General features: G+C 44.1%; 1 protein-coding gene across 3 annotated transcripts in view; it reads left to right on the top strand.

The window, feature by feature from the left end:
• Positions 1–2,771: 2,771 nt before the first annotated feature.
• plxnb2b (plexin b2b) overlaps positions 2,772–24,781 on the top strand; it is a 102,500-nt gene continuing 80,490 nt past the window's right edge. For 2 of the 3 annotated variants that reach the window (XM_077006959.1, XM_077006964.1), the window contains exon 1: positions 2,772–3,204. The gene's annotated coding sequence lies outside the window, so the exon portion shown is untranslated. Of the gene's footprint in view, positions 3,205–6,232; positions 6,423–24,781 lie in introns of all 3 variants that reach the window. The other variant, XM_077006963.1, reaches the window with a different exon arrangement.

Raw genomic sequence — 24,781 nt, 5'->3', positions numbered from 1 at the left:
ACAAAAGCCAAACAGTCTGTTCACCACACATTCAGCCACAAAACTCTGCACTGAGACAGCCTCGGTTCTCAGCTTTTCAGTATGAACTTTGCCTGACTTGACCTCATATAACATCCACTATGCCTACATTAAAAGTCCTAGACTTGCCAGAACAAGGTCATTTTCTTGCTGCTATTCTAGTATTATATTAACTTCACTGTGCCCATAGCTGTACCAGAGTGTAGTCAGTCCGCCACAGTCACTTTGAGACTCATAAGTCAGAAGGATAGTCAGTACTGTGCTCCATTGGGTTGTGCAATGATTCCTGGCTAACAGTTAACGGTATTCATGCCTGAAATAACCTGCCTCTGAGTGTGCAATGCGTTTTCTCAGCTCAATTCCCTCCTGCAATGCCAGTCTCGTCTGTGTCAGAGTCCTCCATCTGGTGTGGAGCTTTAACTCCATCCCTGAAATGTCGCTCAAATCACACCTATCTGTAGCCACATCAAACAGCCTTATCCCTGACAAAGCTCGTCTGGAGAAAGATTCAGTTTAAAGTTTAAAAGACAAAACATTGACCTTTAGTCACAGAGTACATCTGAGATATTTAATTACACAAGTCACAAATTGGTTAATAACAAAATAAGACAGTAAATACATATTTACAGATTGCTATTGCTCTTAAAGTGAAAAAATAAGTATACTAAGAAATATTTTTAAAAGTATAAAAAAGCAATTCTGATACAGCTGGCTATAATTAATTATTGTTTGGTATAATGTTTTCCTGGATATCCATGCCTTCCATGAAGTGGTCTACCTTGCCACTGAGTTGATCTGCCATATAATCAGTAGGGGGCGCTCACACTATACTGAGCATTTGATGACTGAACAGTGGGAGCTGAGAGTGTGTGCACACAGTTAACAGAACATGAAATGTGTAAGTATCAAGGTTATGCTGTGATTAGGCAAGGTCAGACAATTCATGCAGGTTCAGCGTAAATTAAAAACATTAAACATGCAGGTCGCATGGAACTAGCAGTTTCAGAGTTGGTTGATACTTGAATCGAATGGATTATGGAACTCTAATAAGAGAAGAGCCAGAGTTTGAGTTTTGTTTTCGTGAAAGTTCAGTTCTCATGACTCCTGAGTCACACATGCAGCTGACCTGCAACACTGTTTTGCAACTCCCATGGAGAGACTTCATTCCCGTCTCATGCACTCACGCCAACATTTATTTTTCTTTCTTGCATACTGTCAGTCTGCCAATACATTCGATGGCCTGGACTGCTTTTCTTTATCATCTCATCACTCACCCTGAAGATCTCTGAAGGCAATCCCTCTGTTTCCCTACCAATCTCATGCCTTTATCTCTCCCTCTCAGCATCACTCATCACTCTATCCCTGCCCCCTGTCTTGCTTCCAGCTGTCTCAGCACTCTGAGCCTGACTCATGCTTGCCTCTCTTCCACTTCTCCCATGAGCCTTTGGGGCAGTGCCCACTCTCTTCCCAGACAACTGCATTTGCATAACCATAAATCACTCGCCATAGTGGCACTCGGTGCCAGGCCAGCCAAATGCCAACTGCCTTGCAGTTTGCACTCACCCTCTCTCTCTCTCTCTCTCTCTCTCTCTGTTTTTATATCTCTCCCTGTCCCTCTCTTTATCTCTTTCTCTCTATCTCTATCTCTCTCTCCGTCTCTCAGGAATTAAACTTTTTTAAAGTTTTTGATTTCCTTTTAACACTAGGTACAATTTTTAAAAGTCAAGAGAATGAAGGAGGAAGATAATATAATCAAGGCTGTAAAACATTGGTGTTACAGTATGGCCTTAAATTAAGACTTGGAGGAAGAGTATTGAATGTGGAGGATAGGCCACCGAGAGACAGAAAGTGACTGATAGAGTACAGAGTGAGACAGATGGGGTAGAGAGAGACAGATAGGGCAAAGAGAGCGAGTGAGAGAGAACGATAGAGCACAGAGCGAGACAGATGGGGTAGAGAGAGGGAGAGAGAGTGAACTATAGAGTACAGGGAGATGGGGTTCATAGAGCGAGAGAGAGTGATAGCTCTAAAAGAAATAACTAAGAAATCAGCAAATAGGAATTGGAACGGAGCTGGTGATATACATTTGTGACAAAACTATTGATCGTAGACTTCATATTTACAACTGCACTGTGGGGCAAAAAATAGTAGAATATATTACTCTACACGGGCAGAAATAAACTATTCACTGTCCCATTACTGGAGAAAAGATGTCTCCCAGGCAGTTACATTTTCACAGGTGACTAGAGCTGCAGATTAAACTTGACTCACTATAATCTCTTCAAAAGTGAAAAGTGTGAGCAAGGCCCTTGCTAAATATCCTGGATCATAAAAGTGAAAGGACTAGTATGAAATAAGCTAAGGAACAAAATGGGCATATAACATCATAAATTGCTTTCAGAACGAAATAAAAAAAAGTGTTGTCCACGTCAATAATTTAAAAGAAACTATTCCTAATAAAGCAGAGGACCCAATCTCTCATTTGACAGTAATCTGAAATGGATTATAAAAAATAACATAAAAAAAATTGTTATTTTTTTGGAATATTGGAATATACGGCGATGAGGAGGAGAGAAATATGAAACATAAAGGAAGCGCTTAATGCCTGCGCACTCGACGTCTTCCCCACAATACTGCCACACACACTCGGTTCGCACATTTCCCCTCGTAGCCTAATTTGTTTGGGTTTTCTATCAGTTCCATCTTTCGGCGCTCTTCCTCACGAGGAAGGGGAGGGGAAACACACTCGAGTAGCTCTCCGGCTGCTGTTCGCTGGAGCGCTGCCGTGCTGTCTTCGACCAGTAGGCTACAGTTCCCTCTGTGCGTTACTGCACGTTAGCAGGAGGTGAATGCGAGCAGGTCTCACAGGTTGCCTCCATCCCACTGAGCACACGGTACAGAGCGAGCACACACCTGGACGCATCATGTGACCTGTTACCTGGGCGTGGATAACCCCACAGTTATTTTTGTCGATGCTTTTGTTGAATAGCCCAAGCTGCCCGCTCTCTTTCTGCTGGAATCCTGAACCGGTATTCCGCTTTTGAACGAGATGCTGTCATTCACCGCGCAGTTATCTTGAAACTAAAATGTGAACTTTTAGTACGTCGCTTTTGGGAGTCTATTTGTCGGGATTCTGAAATCTGAAATCTGGACGCTTCGCATTTGTGCAACTGCTGTTCTGTCAAGGTGAGTGGGGCGTGAGTGTGAACACTACGGCTGTGAGGATGCCTTAACTCTCTCTGTCTGAATTCCACCTTCAATCCCACGATTTAAAAAAAGTTGCAAAGCTAGACTGGACAGTCAGCCTGTGGGTTGTACTGATGTGCGCAAGAATGTAAACAATAAGTCAAGCGTGTAGATACAATCTGGATGGAATTGTCACACCGGCTACTTCAAATGCCTGGTGCAAACGTCAGAAGAAGAGCTCACCCGAAAACAAACGTCCTGTAAGACGTTATAGGAGAAGTGTCGTCAGGAAGGGGCTTTTGAATGGCGTCTAGACCAGCCACATGCCCAAGTTTAACCACGTCTAGCCACATTTCTGCCTCGGCGCGTGTTGGTTTGTCGGCTTTAGTTCGGTGACTCAGCTGTGTAGCCGCCCGCAGAGAGCAGATACATAAATGACTGTATTATTAGTTACTAATTGGCGATTAATAAAGACTGCTATTCAAGTGTGGCTCGCAGTTTATTTATTTATAATCGCGTTTACTTCCGGTCCAATCGGCGATATATATATATATATATATATATATATATATATATATATATATATATATATATAGCAATAGATAAATCACTTTTTTCTCTCTCGAACCGTCATGTTTAAGATTTGTCGATTTTTTTCGGTGGTGCCTCAGTGTTTACTTTTTCTGGAGCAGGTGGGGAAAAATACTTTTTTGTCTTTAACAGAATAACATTAACATCGTATAAAGCGAACAGTGGTTTGTGTAAAAGGCAGATTCCAGTCACAAAGTTTTCCCTTCACCGTCGGATCGCTCGTGTGTAGCGAGGGTGAACTTGCTACGCCCCGCTCTCTGATTCATTTAGCGCGCGTGTTTGAGTGTGCTCGCGCTTGTGTGTGCGGTCTACTGAAAAGCTCTTTCGTTTTTATCTTTGTGCCTGCAGTTTGTGTGTCTCTTGGTGCTCAGTGGTCAGAGAGACAGTAGGTCCCATTCAGATCCTCGCGGGATATCTGAGGTTGTGCTGTCCTTCCGTATCTCCCGGCCCCTGGCACCCTATGCCCTCACTGTGATGGCTGGTTGAGTTTCTAAATTGTGCCTTTATCCAAGTGTCCTGTATCTCTGGCCAAGACGGACACATCTGTACTGTAAGAGAACAGCTACATCTCTAGAGGATTATCCTCATATTAAATGACATTAAACAAATGCTCTAATGGAGGAGGTAGGCTAAAGAGGCGCTCTGTCAGTGGGTGGGTGGGTGGGTGGGTGAGTGAGTGAGTGGGCGGGTACAGCTAGGATTGGGAGTGGCAGGGTTTGCTCTCTTTGGAAGGAGAGGCAACTACCCCAGGCCATTTGTGCATGCACCTCTCTCTCTCTTTCTCTCTCTCAGACACACAAACACACACATGACTTGCCCTCTCTCTCCTGCATGTGCACACATGCATACATATGGACACAGCTAAAGAAAGAACAGCTTCTATCTTTCTCTCATGATACCAAGCGTCACTTTCCTTATCTGCTGCCCTTCAAGTAGATAGAAAAGGCTGGCTGTGCTTTATCAGAGGAATGAAGCAATGATAAATGATTCCCCAGTACAGTCCTCACAGACGAAGATGACCCCATTCACCTTGAGTCACTGTGCTCTTTTCAAGCCTTTCCCCATAATGTCATTACTTTCATAATACATCCATTACTTGCAATCATAAGCAGTCATGAATCCATCCAGCTAAAGTGCCTGTTGTTTTTTTTTCTTTGTTTAATGCTGAATAAACAATTCAAATACCTGACACTGCAAGCCACAATAAGCAGGACATCTTTGTTTACTTGGAGGTTTGTTAGTTATTCCTACCCGTCAAACATACTTGTAGCACTTTAGACTTCCCTTTTGAAGGCCAGTATTTTCCATGTGTATGGCATTTCTGCTAACCACAGCAGAGGCTATACTTTACAGCCACTCAATAAATCACTGTCATCTTGAACGGAGGGCCGTGCTGTCAAAGTTGTTTAATTCTTAGTGAATTACTTAAAGCAAAGACCTGGCCGTGTGGAAACTCAGGTGTGTGCACTGAGATGTAATGATTAGGCAGATGCTTCTTTGGTTCTCCAGATTTTTTCACCACCTAATTTTCTACTAGCGTCACCGCCTGCCAATTTCCAGCTACTGTCTAAGTCTCCCCTAGACTGATGGCTACCGGCCTTGCAGGGGGCAGGATGTCTCCTCCAGAGACATCTTCTCTTTTTTTTTCTGCCATTGGCAAGTAACTTCCAAGTTAATATGATTCAACATTGCTCCAAGTTGACAGGACTTAGAGTCTGTACTAATCCATTCTTCCCACTGAATTAAATTGGGGACAAATGTGTTCAGTCCCATCTCAACCTTGGATGAAGCATTATAGCATTGATGGACAGTGAGCTTGAATACCTGCAATAAGGAATCTTAGCTTCTTATATTTTGTTCTGATATACTTATGTTAAACCATTTTTAACAAGGCGGCAAAAAAATAGCTATAACGCCAAGTCTTTTAGTCCTTTATTAAAAACATGATTTTGCTTTATCTTCCAAAGTGTCTCGCACCAGTGCCTGCTGCCTAACAGAGTGTGTCCTGATTTTATCAACAGCAAATAGTAGATTTTATCAATGGTAAATTAAATTCTTTAATTTCTCTTTATTACTTAGAAACATTAGTTCATTGATAAAGGTTAAACATTTGATATCATAACTGTACTAGATCCTATACCACTCCTATACCAACATAAGTAGTAGTGCAAAATGTTTTGAAAAACCTTCTAGAAATATAAACAAAAGATAGCTCTTGACCCACCACTTCTTTGGGCAAGATTTTGTAGCGTGTGTGGGGAATTTTGCCCACTGACTCAAGATAATTTGTGTGGTAAAGACGTTGATGTTGTATGAGAAGACCCGGCACGTGATCGATGTTTCAGGGGTGTTCATTGGAGTTGAAGTCAGGGTTCTGTATAGTCCATTGGAGTTCCTTCACACCAAACTCATCAGAGCATGTCTTTATGGGCCCCAGGTTGTGCACAGGGACACAGTCATGCCGGAACAACAAAGAACCTTCCTCAAACTGTTACCACCAACTCACCACCATAATTGTCTGTCTGCATAACTGGAACGGGAACTGGAACTAGGGGACCCAGTCCAAATGCTGACTACGCTATTATCCCTCCTCCACTAAACTTTTACTGTTGGGAGTGTGCCTTCTGGTAAGTAGTGTCCACCTGACATTTGCCAATCCATAATGTGTCCGTCAGACTGACGGATAATAAAGTATGATTCAAGGCTCCAAAGAACTTGTCTGCTACTGCAAAGTCTAGTACAGGTGCACTTTACACTATTGCAGCTGACGCATTACACACTGGCATTGATCACGGTGATCTTTGTCTTGCAGCTGTTCAGCCATAGAAACCCATTTCAGGAAGCTCCTGATGCACAGTTCTTGTGCTGATGCTGCTTCTAGGGGCAGCCTGGAGCTCTGTGTTGAGTAATTCCGCTGAAGAAAGACAGTTCTCACATGCCATGTGCTTCAGCACTGTACTGCCACGCTCTGTTTGCGCACACTCTGCGGCTTCGTGGCTGAGATGTGGTTCTTGGATGCTCTAACTTCATCATACAATCTTTAGGTTGACAGGAGTAGATATGGCAGATAGGGCAGAAACTGTCTCGTGGCATCTGACGACCATGTGTGACGGAGACCACTGTTCCCCGAAGGAAAGTGTAGTGTGACCGAGTCAGTAGGGTAAAGCATGTGCTCGGTCACGCATGGCTCTAGAATGCCACCTTTGCCACAAGACTGTGAGGAAGGAAACGTGAGCAGGGAGGAAACGTGAGCTCCCTATGCTAAGGATCTGACACTTTGATCTCAAACATGCATCTTCCACCTGTAGGCCCAGTTTCGAGGCTGGGAATGGCTGCTGCCCTCTGCCTTTGCTATAAGTGGTAGAAGTGGAATGCTGTCAGAAGTCGATCAGTAGGTTACCCATGTAACCAGTTCTCCAATGAGAGGGTGATGTGACACCCAGTACACACCCCCAGGTGAGGGGTATAAATATGACCGTGGATGAGAACTGGATGCACAAGGGACTCGTGGAATGTGTGAAATGTATGAGTCCAGTCCCTGACAGAGAAGGCAGTGTATCAAGAGACCATCACTCAATAGGGTGTATGTGCCAGGAACCGATCACACCTTTGCCAACCTAAAGGCACGGATTCAAGGCTGGGCATGATCGCTGCCCTTTGCTACACTGTGCCATATTTAAAGTCACTGAGCTCTTCACCACGTCCCATTCTTCTGACAATGTCTATGGAAATTGCATGGCTTTGTGCTTGACTTTGTACAACTGTTCGACGAAGGTGTGGCTGAAACACCTGAACTCTGTAATTAGCAGGCGTTTCCATTCTTTTGGCCATATAGTATATCTGTTTTGAGTGAGCATTAATCAAACAATGAGGCCATCAGGAATGCTGGCTTTGCTTCTTATAAATGTACTTTTTATACAAAAAAAACATGCATTCAACAAAAACTGAGCTGAATTCATCTTTTTGCTGTCTGACGCTATGCTTCTGTTGGGTGTTGTCAGAACCTCTTTTCAGGTGATTTGGCATGGAATGACCTCTAGACTGCTCTAACAAGATACTGTGAAACTAAATCATGCATGAAAATGAAAACTGCTAGCCTCATAGTTTATAGCACAAAAGGCTGAAAGTCAAACCGTTTTGGGCAGTTAATTCTATCTCATGGAAATACAAACCGACATGGTCGGTTCCGATGGTTTTGATCCTTGTCCTGCCAGTAGTATTTAGCAAGTACTATTTCTACACCTATGTTCTCCTGTGTGCATCACTGCCTTAATAGCTCTGGTGTGGCATCATTTGATGTGTCCTAAATTTGTCTTCTAAGGTCTTAGCAATTTTGGTGTCTTGCTTTTATTTATTTATTTATTTATTTTTTATTCATGCGTGTAGGCATGAGAGCTCTTGCATCATTCTTGTAATTTTGAAGCGATTATGACCCAGTTCCTACTCTGAGAAGCTTAGAATTACCACCCCTTATCTAAAATGATTTTATTTGGGTGAAGAAAAAGATTGTCCTGTGCAAATTATTGCCCTTGTAGGCTTCTTTTTTTCACAGGTCCTCCTATTGTTAATTCTGGTACTGTTGAACCCCCACCCCTCTTTCTGAGTCAGATGGTGTGAGAGGTCTTTTGACCTCATTCAGGTCCTCTGTGCCCTCAATGTGAGGCAGGTATATACTGCCTGTCACTAAACTGCCACCTTCTGTCAGGCTGTTGCTTCTGTAATGGTTTAAAGTCAGGATTTTAATCTGTGATGTTGGCACTGCCCTAAAGCTGAGCAGGGGCTTTACACTCACACAGCCAGAGGAAGCATATGGGTTCATCCCCTTCATCTGGCCCCTTAAATTAGACACATCAGTCTCTACGAAGATGAAGCAATAAGATTTGTCCTTGCCCCCTTTCCACTTTCTTCATTCACATATAAGCTCAGTTACATCTAAGAGCACAACCTCAAGGGTGAAGGCTGGTGTGAGTTGAGGTCTCCTCTGTTCTCTCACTTCTCAAACAACAGCTGACAGTGGCGCTGTGAGACATAGGGTCTTGAGCCAACAGTTACTTCACCTGCTCTGGGCCACTCGCCCTCTCTCTGTCGGTTTTCATCTCACACCCATTCACTTATTATTCACTTCTTTAGTGCTTTCACACAACCACAGATATACAGTAGCTCACTAAAGTGAGTTCCCCCTCACATTTCTGCAAATATGTCTTTATATCCTTTCATGGGACAACACTGTAGAAATGAAACTTGGAGAAGTGAATGCACAGCTTGTATAGCAGAATAGATTTACTGTCTTGTAATGTCCAAATAGCTGGCAACAAAAGTGAGTACACCTCACAGTGAACATGTCAAATGTGCCCATTGTGTCAATATTTTGTCATAACCCTCTTGGGCATGCAATTCACCAGAGCTGCACAGGCTCTATGATGTCATCACGGAGCTGGTGGATGTCAGACACCTTGCACTCCTCCACCTTCCTCTTGAAGATGCCTCACAGGTGCTCAATTGGGTTTAGGTCTGGAGACATACTTGGCCAGTCCATCACTTTTACTTTCCTCAGCAAGGCGGTTTGGGGTCGTTATCATGTTGGAAAACTGCCGTGCAGTCCAGTTTATGCAGGGAGGGGATCACTTCACAATGTCACAGAACGTGTCCCTCAGTGAACCAAAATTCCCCAGTGCCAGCATCATTCATGCAGCCCCAGACCTATGATGCTACCACCATCATGCTCGTCTGTAGTCTAGACACCGTTGTCTTGGTCCTCCTCACCAGGGTGCCACCACACATGCTGGACACCCTTGGAGCCAAACAAGTTTATCTTGGTCTCCTCAGACCACAGGACGTGGTTCCAGTGGCCCATTCTCTTGGACTGCTTGTCTTCAACAAACTTTGTGGGCTTTAGTGTGTGTCCAGAGGCTTCCCTCTGGAACAACGGCCATGCAGACTGAGTTGACGGAGTGTGTGGCGTATGGTCTGCACATTGATAGGCTGACCTCCCACTTGCACTCACACATCCTCTTTTTTTATTTTTTTTAAACCAAGCTCTGGATATGACACTGAACATGTGGACTCTTTGGTCAACCCTGGCGAGACCTGTTGTCTGAGACCTGTTACCTGTGTGTAACGCGTCCTGGAAAACCACTGTATGAACTTAGCCACTGTGCTGTAGCTCAGTTTCAGGGTGTTGTCAATCTTCTTATAGCCTAGGTCTTCTTTATGGAGAGCAATAATTCTATTTCTTACATCCTCAGAGAGTTCTTTGCCATGAGGTGCCATGTTTACTGCACCCAATGAACCAGCTTTAACAGCCCTGCTCCCTGTTCACACCTAGAACCTAGTAACTCTAAGGAGTCACATGACACAAGGGAGGGTGATTGACACAATTGGGCAAATTTGGACATGTTCACTGTGAGGTGTACTAACATTTGTTGCTAGCTATTTGAACAGTAATGGCTGTTGGTTGAGTAATTTTCAGAAGACAATAAATCTGTTCTGCTATACAAGCTGTGCGCTCATTACTCCAAGTTATATCCACGTTTCATTTCTATAGTGTTGTCTCATGAAAAGCTATAAAGTATTTGCAGAAATGTGAGGGGTGAAATCACTTTATTGAAATACTGTGTGTGTGGGTGTGTGTGTCTGTATGTATCTTTACCTCTACCCCATTTTCTCTCTGGGGCGTGTGCACTTTCCCTCATTCGCTCTTACTTTGTCTCCGTCTCTTATTCTCACGCTCTATTTGTTACTGATGGAGCACCAAAATCCTATTGATTCGAAGATTTTTATTTATTTTTTTACTTTGTGTGACTACATACGTTCCGCGTCACTATAAGCATATATAAAGTGTTTCACGCTCAAGTGCATGGAACATCTGTAAAGTGTGTGGGTTGGTGCCACACACATTTCAGCTCAGCCCAGCGGATCGTAAGCTCTTGGTCGGCGGACTCTGGTTACAGGCATGAAACGGTTTATCAGTGCAGAATAAGGCTTGTGTGCCTAGCCCCGCAGAGATGTGTAAGAACCTCAGTACCAGCATGACTGCTCTGTCTTTTCACATCACAGAATGATCTGGCAGAAAGGCACGCGGCACTGCTGGGATCCTTCTGCACCCCCAGAATCCCACACTCCTTATAAAGTACAGTTCTCACACTCCTTATAAAGTACAGTTCTCTGTCGTCGGCATTAGGATACACTTTCAGCTCTGTGTAGACTGCTAACCATGTGGTGGCATATTTCTTATGTGAAATGATTTGGATATGCAAAATGGTGTTCTGTAGTTCTTATTTTATATTTATTACACTAATAGTCACTCCAAACCTTTTTAGGAGATTCATTGATTTTTGTTTTAGACGGAAAGGGAATGAAAGGAGTTTTTTCAGAACGTCTGAGACTTCTAAAAGGATGCTCTCTCAGCTTGAAGTACCAAAGAATCTTTTTATGCTGGGTGCAGGGGCTTCATGATGGTTTTATGAAGGCCACCTGAATGTTCGTAATGCATTTGTACTGACAACACACTGATGCATTATTTTGTGGGAAATGACATAGCTGTCCTTTCACTGTTTCATTCTTAATATATTGGCCCAAAAAGAAAGTCAACACCATTCAATCAAGTGAAAAACACTAAATGATGGATCCCCTTTGTGTACCTGTCACCCAAACTGCTGCTTTTGGTTCGGTCTGGAGAGTATTAGCTGAGCACTGCAGTGTGCAATTCGTCTTTACAAAATGTTTGTAATGCCAGCACTAATTGCCAAACAAAGCTAGTGTTTCATGCCTCGATTATTCTTAACAATTGTCTCTACAGCACAACTAGTGGGAAGTCCATATTATTCATATTATCATATGAATATCATATTATTGGTTTGGTCACTGTTTAGTGTGATTTTTTTTAATTTATTTTTTATTTTCTCTTTTACTTCGAAACTGTATTTATATTTAAATAATCATCTCCTAGTGGTTAATTGTGAAGAGAGAGAGTTTGGCTGAAGTCATAATTGCTGTGACAGATGGAGGAAGGGTCAGAAATCTGGCAACAACTGGAAAGCAAGGTCGTCCCAACCTGAGAGAATGGGGAGTTGTTCTGGCATGGAGGAGTGCACCAGTTGAGAGCAAAGGAGGGGAGGGGGGTCATGTTAAATGATTCATTCAGGCCTCTATACAGGATATAACGTTTTTTTTATCTCTCTCAATTTTCATATGAGAGAGTTTAATCTCTTCAAATGCTCACAACACTAAATTAGAATGCTTAGCATGTGCAAGAATTAATTCGACACCGTAATAGCCCTGTTGGATCCATATCTCTCAGCCACTATTTTTGCTCTGGCTGCGGCATTTGATGCTGATACAGGGGTCAACCGTGGCAGGGCCCACAGGTATGGAAGAAAAATAGTTCCATCGGATTTTGAATTCGTATTTGAAGCACTGAATTTGTTTGCCCTTGAATTTGAAGCTCTGAATTTTTTTTGCACTGAAATTATGCATCTGAATTTTGTTGCCTTTGAATTTAATGCTTATTAAAATACAATGAAAAAAAATTCGAGCGTTAAAAAATTCAAAAGATTTTTTTTCAAGTTGCTCGAATTCGATTGGTCAAATTTGGCTCACAAAATACGCGTGCAAAATTTCGCGTGCTAAAATACGAGTTCAAAGATATTCAGAGTAAACATCCGGGACACAAAGGATGAGCAATCGATTCAAGACTCCAATCGAACCAAATCCAACCAATCACGCTCCACTGGTCACGGCGCTGTTTGAAGCCACAGGCGGAGAGAGAAAGTGAGTTATGTCGGCGCACGGGATCGGCTCCTCTTCGGTGAGTGTATTTACTCCTTTATTTGTCTATTGTGGTGTTTTTAAGATTCAGTAAGATACAGTAAACGACGTGTTGCACATCAGAGGTTTGCGCTGGACTGATCTTTTTTTAACTCGCTCTGAACTCGCTATGTAGTCAACGTAGCTGCGTATGTGTGTGTCCGTCAGTCCACACTGTGCTTTATGATATTATATTTATCATAAAATCATTACATTCGTTTATTATTTCCTTACCAGTCGAGTAGTTTACAACTGTTTTTAACTCTCCGTGGGGTAATGGTTAGTGACGAGAGCTTCGGACAAAACGGGCCTGGGTTCGATACCCGCGACTGACGAGCGATTTGTTAAAATTAATATTTTTTATTCATTTATATATATACTGGACCGGCGCCAGGACATATACAGTGGGGGTGGCGGCGTGTGACGATTGTTAAGCGGGCAAGGGGGCGGTAGCAATAGTAAAATAAATGGGTCTTATTATTTAAATTGAGGGGGCGGGACACCTCGCCTGAGGGGGCGACGCCCTTTTTTGAAGTGGAAGTTTCAGAACTTGAGTGCAAGTTGTTTTGTTTTTTTAATACAAGGTATTTCAGTTTGATCATATTCCAGGATTGAAAGGTTGTGGTGAGATCTATGGGTAGCTGTAACAAGCATCTACTATGATGTTCTCCATTACCTTGAAGGAGAGGGCTCAGCATTTCCAACATCACACACATCTTCTGTTGCCACTATGTGTTCCTACCAGGCCTGCAGGAAGACCTAGATACTTTTTGTAGTGGTTGGGACAATCATCCAATAAGAACAGAGAGCCACATGACCCCTAATCAACTGTGGGTGCTGGGTCATTCACATCACCCAATTCCTGCAGCAGATAGCACAGAGGTACATGCAAGTGTAATATGATTTTAACAAATAGTATGGTTTATGTATAAAGTTTGGAAGTGGCTATTTTATCCACATAAGTGTATACAACTTATTTGTAGGGAATGGAGATTCCCAATATTGAGTGGGACAACACTGGACTTCCCATTGATGACCACTCAAATATCATTGTCCCACACACAGAATGCCCACTGACAGATGAACAGATGACAGCTTTGAGAGATGCAGTTAACCCAGGAACTGCATCCCAGTCCTCTGGCTGTGATCTTTACATTTCTGCTGTCCAGTTTTGTGAGAATTTCCTGTCTATTTGAAACAACTGGTCTGAGAATTGGAATAAAATAACATCTTTACAAAGTTAAGACCATATGAATGAAAAATTAATGGCACATTTTGTCATCAGTTTTAGTTTGAGTAATAAAAAAAACAATAAAAAACTGAGATGCAGCTTCATTAATTTTTTAAAATTATTTACAGAGTAGGAGACATTGCAGTAAATGGATACAATCAAAAGTTGTTTGATTGCCCAATTTTGTTATTCTGATGTTTGACATAAAGGTAAAAATTATACACCACAGAAAATAAAACTAATTAAAACTCATGCTTGACTCACTTTCATTTTATTAAGAGTTGAAGTTTTCAAAAATGAGTTAGTCAAATTCCCTTCTGCCTCTTTTGGAAAAAGCAAGGCCACTGTCAGGTCGTCGAGTGAGCACTGTCCACATTGGGGATTCTTTAATCCCTCGTCTAATGCCCGGTTCACACTACACTTTTCAGTCGCCAGGTTTTTGTGCCGTTCGCACTACACGACTGGTCGTGCTGTAATCGCGAGTCTGTCAGTTGTTGTGGCTTTCACACTACATGACTGATCGGCGACGCGGACTCACGAATTACACGACTGGTGAACTGGGGAATCGCCGACTCGTCTGGCTGCCGTCCAAAAACACGAGAACACGAAAACGAAACTCTCGCCAGAACCAGCAACACCACATCGAAGAAAAAAACAATGTACATGTACTCCACATTTTCGTTATTATTATTTTTTTTTACCGTTTAAACACTCCATAGTCCCAAGTTGCCAGAATTATTTCATCTCTCCGTTGCAGTGAACATAGATATAATCAATCGCACTATTTCTCCAGTGCTGTCACAATAACTTAAACACAGTGTTGTAGTAAAGTTGTAAGAAAGGTGAGGAGTTTGTGTGTTTACTGGGTTACTGTTTTGAAAGCATTCTTGAAAGTTTTTTACATTCTTCAGAGATATCTTCAGCGGTGCCGCGGTTCTCTCTCCGCGTTCCCATTGGCTGTAGCTAGACGCTGCTGCCGACTCTCAGTCGCCGACTGCTAGATATTAAACATGCTAGATATCTGCCGGTCGTCTGCGACGAGTCGGCGTCTTTCAGCAGTTCACACGAGTGATCGCCGATTTGCCTCCGACCACAGTTTCTGTCGCCGATCAGTCGGCGACTGAAAAACCAGCCTAAAATCGTGTAGTGTGAACCGCATTAACTGCTTGATCTGTCTTGTGACACGTCCAACTACCTGTTTAGAGTAATAAACAGAAGAGAAAATGAAAAAATAAATTCCTTATCCAAAAGTAAACTCAGAGAGAAAGATTTTATACATATAATAATAATTTTAAAAAACAAATCGCTCGTCAGGCCCGTTTTGTCCGAAGCTCTCGTCACTAACCATTACCCCACGGAGACAGTTGAAAACAGCTGTAAACTACTCGACTGGTAAGGAAGTAATAAACGAATGTAATGATTTTATGATAAATATAATATCATAAAGCACAGTGTGGACTGACGGACACACACATACGCAGCTACGTTGACTACATAGCGAGTTCAGAGCGAGTTAAAAAAAGATCAGTCCAGCGCAAACCTCTGATGTGCAACACGTCGTTTACTGTATCTTACTGAATCTTAAAAACACCACAATAGACAAATAAAGGAGTAAATACACTCACCGAAGAGGAGCCGATCCCGTGCGCCGACATAACTCACTTTCTCTCTCCGCCTGTGGCTTCAAACAGCGCCGTGACCAGTGGAGCGTGATTGGTTGGATTTGGTTCGATTGGAGTCTTGAATCGATTGCTCATCCTTTGTGTCCCGGATGTTTACTCTGAATATCTTTGAACTCGTATTTTAGCACGCGAAATTTTGCACGCGTATTTTGTGAGCCAAATTTGACCAATCGAATTCGAGCAACTTGAAAAAAAATCTTTTGAATTTTTTAACGCTCGAATTTTTTTTCATTGTATTTTAATAAGCATTAAATTCAAAGGCAACAAAATTCAGATGCATAATTTCAGTGCAAAAAAAATTCAGAGCTTCAAATTCAAGGGCAAACAAATTCAGTGCTTCAAATACGAATTCAAAATCCGATGGAACTATTTTTCTTCCATACACAGGGGCCATGGAGGAAGGTCCGAACGGCACGAGCACTGGGCGCAGGTCGGGGAGCAGCGGGCCTCGGCGCTGTGGAGACACGGCAGGGAGGGAGGTCCTGCTGTTTGAAGAGCTCCAGAAGCGAGTTAGAGCACTTCAGACAGAGACAGGAATTCCAGCTATGCCCATTACATAAACAGATGTACAGAGGCAGCCTGCGAGCACATGGACCTTCAGAGCCCTGTGCTTCACTCTCTACGCAGCTCTTTCTGTTGGGTCTCTAAACTCGCCATGCTTCTGTTCTGTTTCCATTTATTCTCTTTATACTCTCATAATTTATTTTTCTTTGAGTTTTTGTTCTGTTCCCCTCCATCTTTTGCTCACTTACTCACTCCTCCCCTCACTCATTCTCTCCATCCTCCCATCTTTGCTGCTTGTATACTCTTTGTTCCTTCTTTCATTCTGTCACAGGCTTGTTCAAATCCTCCTTCTGTTCCTCCACCAGTGTGCCTCAGGCGGCTGTCTGTCTCCAGTTCGATACATCTGCAAATGTGTCATTGGAGCCGAGCATCTTGGGTGTCTACAGGTGCCTCCAGCAAGCTGAGCCCATTCACGCCGATCAGGGTAGACGTGCATATCTCTGGACTGACTCATCTGGACTTTGGCTCAGGTGCTAAATCTGTGTTCTCCTGTTTCACTTCAGTTCCTTCAGAACAGACAAGGGGTTTCTTTTTTTTTCCACGTCAGTGAGACACAGCACATGACTATGTATTTACACTGTCTCGTGCTTTTCCTGGTGTCTGGTTTCTTGTGATATACAATATTTTAATTTACAGTTTGGCCCATTTAATAACCTGCCTGAGGTCTCCTCACTAGATGATTAGTATATCCTTACCATTTCTGCTTTGTGATCTTATCATAACCTTAAAAGTCAGACAAATGGTTCCATTTAATCCTCTGACATCAGTTCGCTGCACAATATCTATTAACACGTCTAAACGCCCGCATAAGAACAAAGCGTGTGTATCCTAACCACATAGCACATGCTCACAAAGCCAGTGGAAACAAGAAAACAAAATGTAGTTCTCCGATCCCAGCATGCCAAGTTCCTGTGTGGTCACCGTCTGGTTCTACTCTACTGCTGACTTTTCATTAATGTGCTAGCAATTCACGTCACTGATCTCGGCATCTCTCAGACCTCCAATTATTGCGATTACAGAGAGAAAGGCTCTGGGTGGGGTCAGGGAACCTTATTAGTGAGCTCACAGCTCTGAAAACGCAGTCAGTAGGTGTTACTCACTGTAGTGTGGGCGGCACTGCCAAATTGAGCTGCCCGCGTATTTCCCCTTCGCTCAGGTCGTTTAGCGAGGAGGAGGGGGAGCAGGCGGATGAGGCGTGTTGCAGGGACTTAGGCTGGCTGTGTAGACTCCTTATGATCACTTTGTTTGCAAGTGTGGTAACAGGTTGAGGAGCACTCCCGGAAAACTCGGCACTGGAATTGCAGTCAGACCTCACGCGTTCCAAATATAGAGATGCCAAACAGCCTCTCGGCATGTGCCATTGCTCTGTTGCTTTTCCCCTGCTGTTGCGTGAGGTTTCACCCCAAGCTGTTCAGAGCATCTCTGCTCTTGTCAGATTCCAGAGTGTTTCCTTTAATGTGCCAGCCTTGGATTGACAGAACGCGCCGCCCCAGGACCGACTCCAGCCATGCTGGCCGTGATAGCGTCTTCGTTTGTCAAACCAGCCTGTGCTGTACTACGGACTGCAGCATGGGTGAAGCTTCGAACAGCCTGTCCGCCATCTCTGTCTCTGTCTCTGCAGTCAAGCTGTGTTATCTTTGTCTGACATCGCGAATTATGCTCTGATTTTCAGAGTGATGTTGTCAATCTCTGAATTATGTGTCAATCAAAAATGCATTTTCACTTGCAATTTCTACCAGACCCATTGGGTTTAACGGATTTAAACCCAATGGGTCAACCCATTGAGGGTGGGTTGACCCATTGGAGAGAGTGAGATGCATCTGTCTTTATTTTTCTACATTTTACACTCAAAATTCCTCAGCCTTCCCATTGGGTCACAAAGTAACTGCCCTAGAACTACAATGTAAACACTTTAGGAATATGTAAACAACATGGGGCGTGTTCAGGTGGTATGACTGGATTTGCTTTCATTGTATTAAACGGCAATTGGATTCCATTATAACTTTACTCTCAATACAAGCTGTACACAAAATGCATGAAATGACCGGATGCAAACGGGCTGTGTTCTACTCAGCCAGACGTATGGTGTCTTCACTGTTTCATTCACTGATGTTCCTTTCAGTTATGTCTGATGTGCTTTAAATAGCATGACAAGTGTCTTTAAAGTGCACCCACTCACCCTCTGATAAGATTCTGGCTGCAGCCGGCAAACTCCGACACGGCCCGCCTCCTAGCCATGGATTGCCATGGATTACCCATTCTGTACAATCTCCCGCCCCCCTCTCATACATCACCCAATCATCATTGACAGGGTGATTGGACGAGGGCTGGTCCAGAACCCTTAAAAAGTCTGCTTTCTCAAATACAAATGAATAAATAAAATCACAAAGACCTGAGGCTGGCCTTTTTTGCTAATGATTTTCCTGCATGTTCATGAAAGGTAGAAGGCCATCGTTTAACTTTGGAACTGAATTAACAGAAAGGCTCCCCTGGGGCTAAATGAATACGGAAAGAAAAGTAAGAGCCGGTATGCCGTTACACTCCTTCCTTCTAATGGGGCGTAGAGAAGCTTACGCTAGCGTAGCGTAATGTTACTGCTTTGGCGATGTCCTTCTAAGCGCTCTGCCACCTCAGGAGGTCAGCAGAGCAGATTAACTACCACGCGACACGGTGTCATTCGGTGATGCAGGACGACAAGCACATGTGAAATGAAGTGCTAGCATAAAAACCCTCTATTAGCCTCGTGACCATTTAGTTGGGCCTTCAACCAAGAACAATGGCAAATGGATACTGCTTGCTGTGGTCCATGGCGGTGCATCCTGCAGCTTGGACTCGTGTTGCTAAGTGGCATGGTCCTTTGCTTTTCCCTCGCCTGGGCGACCTGCACGATAAGGACCATATGTAATCCAGAGTTTTACAGCATCAGACACAAAGTGATTGGTGAGTGAGTTGAGACTGAAGTAGGTTAAGCCTTGAGAAAAGTGACGTGTGTCAGCCCTTGGTTTCTGCCAGGCTGAATGGCCTCTATAATGCCTTTATAAGCACTTTAAGTGACTGACTAAAAATACCCTTGTTGCGTTGGACTTCCAATCAATCCCAGAGTAATTGCAGCCTGGGCTGGAGTGGCTAATGCCTGGTTTAGGCCCCCTGCAGTCAGACCTTTCCCCCTCACTCTCACTGATCAGTTTTGAGACCCAAGGATTCGATTTCCTCCTGAGTTCAGATGACAAACACACTGAGTGAACAGTAAAGCTCAGAGCATTGTGGGGTGGGGGGACCATACAGGGTTGGTCTGTTGTATTCATCCACCAACAAGGCTGATCGATTCTGTTTGCTCTGGCTTGTCTAAGTGCAATCTCCCTCTCTCTGTCTCTCTCTCTCTCTCTCTCTGTCTCTCTCTCTCTCTATCTCTCTCTCCCTCTCTCTCTCTGTCTCTCTCTCTCTCTCTGTGTGTCTCTCTGTCTGGGAGGAAAAAAAATCAGAACTTAAATTGCACAATTCTTTCACCCCTTCCTAACTCTGTTTCGCTCTGCCATCAGCCCAGGGGGATCTGGGCGGGCCCACCATGGATCCATGAATTCCTCATAATTCAATCTGTCGGGTGATCAATAATTCAATTCTACCTGTGAGCGGGCATGTCTGGATCCAATCTCACCTGCACCTCCCTAGTCCTCCCCTGACCAAGGTGGCACGTTGTCCTTGAGCTCGGCAAAAGAGTCTACGTGTGAGCATGTGTGTGAATTTCTTTGCATATTTGCATGTATATCAGTGTTGGTCCTCGACACACTGTATGCGTGAGCTTTTCCTGTAGACGGTGTCTGTATATCAAAGGTGTGGCTCTCATTAGAAGCCCCAGCATGTGGGCAGAGGCGGGTCGACTTCTCTGATTATTAGGGCTGGGTGAGCGGCAGGGCCATGGCTCCTGCTGCACGAGGCTCTCTTATCCGGCTCCAGCAGTTAGCTGGGAGCTGCTCTCCCCCGCCTCCGCTCGGCTCCATGCCTGCCAGGGTCACGGCCACTAGGCAAGGACACGCTGCTCACTTCATCCTCATCCATCGCTGTCTGTGCTCCTCTCCGCCTGAATCCAAGGCTGTACACAAAAACACACACACACACACACACACACACCAGGGTGTCCTGAGTTTGCTCACGTTCAGGCCTGCACCTGTGATTGCAATCGTCTAAACGGAAGTTTGGCCAAGTCAGATGGTTTCTTCTGCTTCTCAGGTGCATGTCCTCTGTGTGTGTCACTCAGTCCGATGCTGTTTCAAGAAAACAATAGCTGTTTTAAACCACTTCTTTTCTCTGATAACAACTAAGCTTATATTTCAGTGCTAGCACAATCTCTCTCACGCACACACATACTGCATCTCGTTTTTGTTTGTTTTCAAAATATCTCCTATTAAATGTGTTGTTAAACACACACATGAATAAGACAGAGAGAGCAGCAGGAAGAATTTCTTTGTGCTTACTACAAAGCTGACTGCAGTGGGCACTTTGAAACAGAGATGGCTATCTCTGCATTAAACTATTGCTTTTGAAATATGATTTGGCCTGTTGTGACCTCCACTCTGCAAACATCTTTACAAAAATTCACAAATTCTTGTATCACTGACAGTCTCTGCATTCATCCCCTCGTACTTTTGAAAATAATGCTTGTTTAATGCAGATGAAAGTTTTATTCAGAGTGCAGTGATTGCATAATTTCTTTTAGGCTTTCTGTAGGAGTTCTTTCCAGATGTTGTTTTTTCACTGACATATTGAGCGCAATATGTTCTCCTCGCTGCTGCTGAAGCCCTTTAGGAGCAAGGACAGAGTGTTGTAAGATGAGCAGTCTCCCTTTAACAGACACGCCAATGCCCCTAGTCGTTGAAATCCATTTGTTATAAGGTTTAATTAATGAAGTGAGCTTAGAGGATAAATTAGACCACTTCTTTCTGCATTCATGTGATGAGGGCGAAGAATGATGAGTGTTATTGTGCTGGCCAGTTCTTTCTTATTGGTTCAGTCCACTGAATTGGTCTACAATCCCCCCCCCCCCCCCCCCCCCCCGGCTGAATTCCAAACTACAGCTCTCGTATTTGGCACAGTGGTAAAGTATTGTTGGTCTAATGAGAGGTGAGCTGCTTGTGTTTGAGACCTTTTTAAACTCGCCATGAAATGACTCTTGAGTTTTCATACTTTAGATGAATGGAAAGTGTAATTTGAGTGGGAGAAGCTGATCCCTGATCAGGCTTAGAGGGCCATGTGCGGTGGCCTGAGGTGCACTGGGGCATGAGGCACACCTGCATGGCACCTGAACCTGGCCTGGCCTTACTGCTGTCTGTACCACGCCGTTACCACGTCGCAGCCTCATCACAAACACACAATCCCTCTCTCTCTCTCTCTCTCCTAAAACACGTGCACTCATGCACGCACAAACCTATGTCCACTGCAAGTTTATTTTTGAAAAATGAAACAAAAAAAGTTTAATGTGCACGTTTCTGTGTCATCTGATCAGTATGTTCTCATTTGGACAGCCCTGTAGATGGCTTAAAAAGTACTTAAAAAGTAGACATAGCAGTATTTCAGTAATGCCTCCATCTTGGCTCAACCCTAAACTGGGACCTTTATTAATCATCACCATTTTGGCCCCAAATGACTCCTGGTGTACTCGCCACCTAGCTGAATCCGGTTTGAAACCCTCCCATAGATGTGCTCCCAGTGGTGCCTGTGGGGCACAGGTCGTGAGTGTGACTGCGTGGGAGCCAATTAAGGCGGGCGCTCCTTGCCGAGCATGCAGCAGGTGTTTGATTGCGAATGCCGCGGACGCTGATGTGGTGTCACGGCGTTCGATGCATGCTGCGTTTTTTGGCAGCTGTCACGAGTGCAGCGTGAGCACCTTCCAGACAAGCTCAGAGGGAGGAGGACCTCCCAGAACCTCCCAGAACATGCCGACCTGCCCTCGTCCAAGCAGCTACACGCAGAAGATGAGGGAGAGCTGCCTGGATTCCAGGTATTCGTCTGTCTTTTCAGGTTATTTCAGTGCAACACTGAGTCATTGTCAAGGGCTTGATGGTTTAATTGGCTTGTGGAAGCCCATACAACAGCTTTGACTCATTGTTAACATTAAGTGCTTTTAAGAGCAAGTTTATCAGCATGGCCTGCAATACATGGTTAGTAAACAAGTATCCAACAGAAGCATGCCTCACTTAGGGAGACATTGTTTACTCTAAATTGGCCTAAGGTTACAACTGCAGTTCTAAGGACATGGAACTGTGTGTTCTTTAAAAACACATACCCAGCATGTGTGAGTATGTGTGAAGACGGAGGAATGACTAATAGGGTTGCATTAAAGATGCTCACATAGTTGTTAGTGGTTTTGTTGTTTAAAACTATACTGTGATCCAACACGCTTTTCTGCAGTGCTTTCGTCTGTTTCATATCCTTGTTACAGAAAAACACCTGTTCTAGACGCAACTTCCACTCGAGCGGTTTTGTGTTCTACCAGGATTTATCCCTAGCTATAAATGGAGTGTCTGCAATGTCCGTCTCACTACCTCACCATGCTGGATCGGCCACTAAATTGGTTCGTTACCTGGACTTGTCCGGCCAGCTGCCAGCTACAGATGGACTTCTCAGAATTTGTATGTCATTTTGGGATTACACCCCATCCGTCATATCCGAGATTCCGAGCAGCAGCCAGTACTTCTCAGCTGGCACCTGCTCCTGGCGCCGAGCGGGGAAGAGCTTTCAGCCTCGCTGGACTTCAGTACTTCATCCCAAATGGTTTCCGTTGTAAAACCGAATAAGCGTCTCCACTCTGAGGCAGGCGGCTGTTGAAGTTTCACCACATCCCTGTAAGATCCCGTTAGGAGTGGTTACTGGGGTGCGGCGACCCACAGCTGTGCGCAGCTCTAATGTCCAGCACTGCCACGCGCTGCAGGCCACAGTGACCTCTGCCTGGTCAGGCTTTCCTGCCACAGTGAGCTGCTGGATCAGGGGAAACTGACCCCTGTGTCAGCACCTCTGTGCTGCTGTTCTCTGTACTGAAACGGCTTGTTCAGATGAACAATTAGTCATAACTATTGCGACTGCACTGCTGTTTTTAAATTATTCTCAGTGGAAAAGCGGATCGTTGTTGTCTAAGTGATTTTCTGATTTTGTGTGTGTGTGTGTGTGTGTGTGTGTGTGTGTGTGTCGGGTGGGGGGGGGGGTATAATGCATTACTTGTGACATTAAAAATGAATGCACAGCTCTTGGCTCTTGTTCTCATTACTGCATTCAGTAGGGGAACATTGTTTTATGCAATCACAGTGTGTGACATGGCAACACTGCACATTCAGAGCCGTTTTACCAAACCCGCACGGATCCAGAGTGACACTAAAGACCGTTGAGGTTGAGGCCCTCATGCATTCATTTCTGCTCTTCCAGTGTATTGTATGTTACTTATTAAGTCACTTGGTAATGAGTGTTTTGTGAGCAGTCTGACTAATCTCATGCAATCATACAGCTTGACAAATGGATGTTTTTGAACAGTCTGTCAATTGACATTTCATAGCATTGTAAAACCGATATTTTTATGTAAGAAAATGATTGCAAAATATTTTGTCCATATTGTGTTGTGTATTTGTGTACTCCTTGTTTCCATTTCCCTCATGCTACATCTGCTGGGCTGTAATTAGTTTTAGCTGTCTTGGGGACAGTTGGAATCTACAACTTTTTAATAAGACTCAGAAAATGAGCATTTCTCAAAGTCTTAATAAAGATGTGTGAATCCATGTAGACAGCAAGTCTTAACATGTAAGTGTGGACAGATTCTCATTACTGCTCACCAAGTTGCAGCTCATCTCGGCCTCTACTTTATAGGTCCAAGATGGATTTGTGTTTCTCTAAACTTCAGGTGACTCTTAGCAGTTTGGTCCGTCAACCTTCCCAGCATGGTCAGCGTTCCATGTCCCCACCTCTCAGACACAGATGTTTGGCTGCTGATGTTTTTAGAGCTTCTATCACTTTGATCAGCTGTTCTCCTGCCCCTCCCTCTGTTTTCAATGGGAATCCTGAGATGGGTCTTCAAAGCCCTTTCTGACCAGAGCGCTTGCTAACTGGGGCAGACTATTGGGCTCTGAGCCAATGCAAATCAACAGGCTGTCAACTCCCCTCCCGGCTCTTTACCTCCTCGCTCGAGGGTCATACCTGGCTGAGCTTGTTTGCCTCACGTAGCCTCCATCTCTCCCGTTGCACACTCTTTGGGCTTTTGCCTAGCTACCTGGCCTCCTCAGCCAATGGAGGCAAAGGAGGGGGGGGGTTGTTTGAGGAATGAGAACTAGTAAAGTAAGGAAAGAAAATGAATGACCGTGAGAAACGTGGGACTGAATTAGGCAAACACTCAGCTATTCACACATGACACCTTTCCGTAGCCTGAGGGCCATTCTTTTCTTCATCACCACCACCTAACCCCACCCCAGTGCAGCGTCACTATCTCACCACCTTGGTGTGTTTCTGCCCCCAAGGCTGTTTCCTCACCCTGTTTCATATTTTTGACAGTGGCTTTTTTGTGCCCTAAGGGGCATGAGGGGATGAGAGGGCCTTTATCATCTGTAAGACCCCTCACTCAGGCACATTGGCATGCATTTAATAGGATGCCGCCATGGGTATAGGGTACCCTGAGTCCTGAACACTCACCAAGGGTCACTCCACTACATTTTCACATATGTACCTGTCT

Source organism: Brachyhypopomus gauderio, chromosome 5, assembly GCF_052324685.1.
Source record: "Brachyhypopomus gauderio isolate BG-103 chromosome 5, BGAUD_0.2, whole genome shotgun sequence".
NCBI classification, from domain to species: Eukaryota; Metazoa; Chordata; class Actinopteri; order Gymnotiformes; family Hypopomidae; genus Brachyhypopomus; species Brachyhypopomus gauderio.
This window is presented reverse-complemented; position numbering and strand designations above follow the sequence as displayed.